Raw genomic sequence first — 5000 nt, 5'->3', positions numbered from 1 at the left:
TTATATATATATCAAATCCATATGTGAATTATTATTATCACCATATATATAAGTATATATCTAAACACACACGCACACACACGCACACACACACACACACACACATACCCAACACATCACACACACACACACCACACACACACACTCTCATATATATTAATATATTATATGTATTTATATATATATATACGTTATATGGTATATATTTATATATGTGTGATTTATATATTTATTATATATATAGGTATTACATATATTTACTCGTGATGTGGATAGCACAAACTTCTACGACTTATTTTTAATGCTATCGAGGAGCACAATGAAACTCTCGTTCGATAAGTAGCACCCCTCACACACAAACAAAGAGAAAAAAGAAAGAGAGAGAGAGAGAGGAGGAAAAAAAAAAAAAACATCAACGAGCACAATCAAGACAAAGATCGTTATGTCGAGGTCAGCAATCACATGCAGGCATTGGCAGGTGTCTACTATAATTCTTGAAGCTGCAAAGAGAGTAAGCACAATAAGTGTAACACAACATAAGATCCAAATTGTATAAATGAAATTAACCAAAACTTAAATATCTTATGATGTTTGATGTATCGCAAACACAAGAAATGAGGAACACTTAATGAGGCGGTGTGGAGATCGGAGCTAAGTGAAGTGGTTATAACTTGCACAAGACTCATACGATCTTTAATACGAACACTCACAGTCAACACACGCACTCATTGAAACAATCACACTAATATGAAATGACTGTCATAAAATGAAAATGAACAATGTACAAAGCCTCTCAATTTGACGAAAATCAGGAATTTTTAGAAATGTTCACTTGAGAGCACTACGACTCCAAAATATCAGCACCGATATTACATTCACCTTTAATATATTCTAGTGAAAAGGAATATGGTTGTAATGAAAGTGACCTCCGCATTAATTTCCCACTACCGTTTTTCATTTTTCTTAGATAAGTTAATGGATGTTGATCTATTTGTAAGACAAAGTCCTTACGTACAGATATTTTTTACATTATTATTTATATTATTTACGTACAGATCTTTTTCAAAGTCATCAATTGCCCAGACTATCCTCAAATATTCCCATTCTATTGTTTTATTTTTTTACTCTCACGTTCCAATAAAGTCCTGCTTGCATACTCAACAGGTATTAAAATGTTATTCTCGTGTAATAATAGAGCACTTAAACCGGTATCTGAAGCATCAGATCTTAGAAAGAATATCTTAGAATAATCAGGAACAACTTCTATGGTTAGCTAGGTTTTCTCTCTAAAGATTAATTCAGCTCAACTTTTTCAGAAGTACATTGACAGGAGAAACTCTATCTGAAAGGTTAGAAATGAACTTTCTATAAAATGATGGAGTATTTAGAAAGACCGTAGTTGTACTTTCTTCTAAGGACGAGGCATATCCATAATAGGGCTGAATCTATCAGGTAGAGAACTAAGACAATTATCACCCAAAACAAAGCCAAGATACTTTGTTTCATGATAAGCTAAGAAGCATTTACCAGGACCAGCTGCAAGGTGGCACAGTTGGTTTTCAAACCGAATGGCATTATAGTGAATTGCACTAGCCCCAGGCTAGTTGCAGAGGCTGTTAAATGTTCAGATTCATTTGAAAGAGGAATGTGCCAATATCCTTTGCAAAAATCTATTTCAACTAAAAAAACAAACAAAAAAAAAAAAATCCCCCCCCCCCCCCCCCCCTTTAAAAAAAAATAGTTTTCGCGAAATATCTGTCCCCTACAAAGTCACCTAGTGCTTCATCCATTAGAGGCATTGGCTCAGCATCAAAAACACTAATATCATATAAACCCCGGAAGTCCACACAGACTCTCCAAGTGTTATCAGAATTCTTTACTAGTACTACAAGAGAACAATATCTGAGTTACTCTGTTCACTTACTCCTAACTATGCCATACGATCCTAAAGTATTTTAGAAGATAGTGAGGTATAGGGTACAGTTTACGTTGCAAGGGCACATCAGTAGGCAAATAAATTTCAAGGGTGATGGTTCTAGTTCGACCAGGGTTATCTGGAAAGACATCAGAAATTTATTGACTAAGTTATTATTGTCAGAAACTTGTTCAGTCGACAAGTTGGGATTGATGTTAACGTTTTCAACTATTTCTTCCATAAATGCAATATCGCACTTTCGTAGTCGTCTGTTATGCAAATCTGACAGACTGATGCTTTAAATTTGGGCTACATTTCACACCTAAAATATTTCTTAAGCATGTTAACCCATTGCGTACGGGTGTCATGACATACATGACGTAGGAGCTTTGGCCTGACGACGGGCGTCATGACGTACACGACGTTCGGGGATTTTGGATCACTGTGCTATTTTATTTTGCTATGAAAAAGGAATGAGTGATGATGGCTACTGCAGTCCTAATTACTATAATTACCGTAATATCGTGGCAAGCTAACGTCAACAAACCCTAGATGGCACCACTTTTTCTAGCACCCGCAGGTGAGAGAGCCTTGAATGGCACCCATCCACGCACTTCTAGCAAGCACTGTCTCTATAGAGCGATGGCACACACTAAGTTGAATGTACCCTTGCCTAGAAATAAGAACCGCGCGATGAAAAAGGAAGAAAAAAACTTTTTTTTGGTGGGGGGCAGGCAGAACGGAAGAGGAAGGTGACTCAATCCATACACAGTGTCTAAAATGTTTCCTGAGCCAAATGGATGCCTTTCAACTGTGGCACTCACAGTCACAAGCACAGTTTCATTCCTCGACCTACCTCTTCTTGTTATCTTCATTGTAGTGTTTATATGTTTCGTATTCGTTCCTGACAGAACAAAAATACGAGAAAATAAAGTTGCTTTTGTTCCTCCCATAAAACAGCAATACTTCTATCACATTGAGTTAAAGAAAATAATGAGCTAATATGGAGCTCACATACTACAATTTTAGTCAACTGCAGCACTGATAGGCCTGTCATACGAGCTCATATAAGTCTCTAAACTCAATAAAACACACAAAAAAATAAAACACAAAAACCGCTCTAGTTTTACAATGAATGACTGAAAGAGATTTGGATGCTTCAAATTATATTGCTTCAAGTGGTCTCTCTCTAAAATAAAACCTATCCTGGAGGCTGGGCAAGCAAATTTATCTCCGTCTGCAATGGGTTAATAGGGTAAAGCTTCACTTTTCCTCAAACATTGATTAAGTAGTCTACCCCATTGGCACGGCATCTGTACACATTAAATGGGCCTTTCCATTACATTTTAAGTTTGTTATGTGAAGAAAAAAGCAGAACCAAGGCTCCGTCATGCTCAGAAAGAATGCTAGATTAAACTTTCCTGTCAAAATAGTTCTTATAAAGCCCTACTGTTCTTTGGTTGATGCTTGTTTGGTAGACTCTTCTAGCTTAGATCTTAACTCAAGAACATATTGATAGATGCAGTCAAGTTTTTCATCTATATAATTTTCTGTCCATAATAGATAACGGGCCACGAACTCTATGACCATACAGTAGTTCAAAATTGAAATTTTGAGAGTATCATTTGGGACCTCTCTGTATTCAATAATACTGAGGGTAAATATCTATCCCAATCTTGAGGTTTATCTTGGCACTTCTTAAGCATTGCCTTCAGAATTGAATAGATTCTATAAACAGTATCATCACAGCAAGCATGGTAAGGACTAGTAAAAGTTGCCTTGATGGATAGAAGACGATTCATTTCAGCCATTAATTCCGACTTAAATTGTGTTCCTCTATCACGAAGAATTTCTTTAGGAAAAAACAAAAAAAACTTGTGGAATATTTATCTGCAGTCTTTCTTTGTGAGAAGTGACTTGAAGTGACTTGATAGGGGGAGTCATGAGATATTATGACATTACGCAGACTACTAGGCAGTACTAAGTGCGTCGTTCCCACCTCATATACGTTCTTACTTTTAACACAAAAGCGGTAAATTAGTCCACTGATTTTCTCCTAATTAACAGACCGAAGTTTAACTGTAACCGCAGATTGGATAATTACTTTCCTTTAATATAATCAACACTAGGACAGATAGTTTGAATATTCATCAAATCAGACTTTGAAAGGTTACACTTGAGGTATTTCAGGAATTACAAGAGGATTAAAAACCTTATCACTGGTCTTAACTTGTTGTCGTCTTAACTTCCATTATGACAGCATTATCACCTTGCCATTTTCATCAACAGGGTATTGTTGCATTTAATATCTGGATTGCCAGTCGGTAATTTCACACCCGGAGCCATCCCAATCAAAATCCTGTCTGTAAACTTAATCGGTGCCGCTATAGCATCAACTCATTCATTTAGAAATATACTCTTAATAAAGCAGTGAAATTTGGAAAGTTTTTGTCATAGCCAGGATAGTCATATAACTTGGCGAATTTACCTTTTTAATATTCGGTAGAGAAAATCTTTGATGATAGCTGCAGAGCAACCAGTATCCAAAAGAAAAATAGCGGGCTTGTTGAATAAAGTACCAACGTCCATAATGGCTGTTTCACGAGCTATGTCAGATTGTAACACATTGTTAATCTTACTTGGTGCCATATTCTTAGCAGTATCTTTACATTAAGACATTCATTCAGTTCAACTTTAGTCTGATAGGGGTTAGGAGTTTTTTGTACATCTATGGGCACATCTGAACCGGTCAGCAGATTGAGGCATATGAACAATGGTTTCAAAAGAGTGTTCTTTTAAGAATTTTTGAAGTCATTTGGGCAATTACTTAACAATTGGTCTTTGACAAGGAATTCACACAAACTGCCACTCTCTTTCTTTAAATCAGTAAGAGTTAACCTGTGATCTAAGTATTGCCTCATTCTGGGAACAAGTTGTACATAAGTTTCAATTTCCTATTATTTACTTTAGCATGAACGGAATAAGCTTTTAAAAGTGATTCCTTTATTTTTTCATAATCAATTAGTATTTCATCTCTAAATACTTACATAAACATTTTAAGCTTTTCCACTTAATAGAGAACCCA

The sequence above is a fragment of the Penaeus japonicus genome, unplaced genomic scaffold (assembly GCF_977035675.1).
Source record: "Penaeus japonicus unplaced genomic scaffold, GWHDUDI00000001_assembly GWHDUDI00000035, whole genome shotgun sequence".
NCBI classification, from domain to species: Eukaryota; Metazoa; Arthropoda; class Malacostraca; order Decapoda; family Penaeidae; genus Penaeus; species Penaeus japonicus.
The sequence above is the reverse complement of the archived record's forward strand: the minus strand, read 5'-3'. Positions refer to the sequence as shown.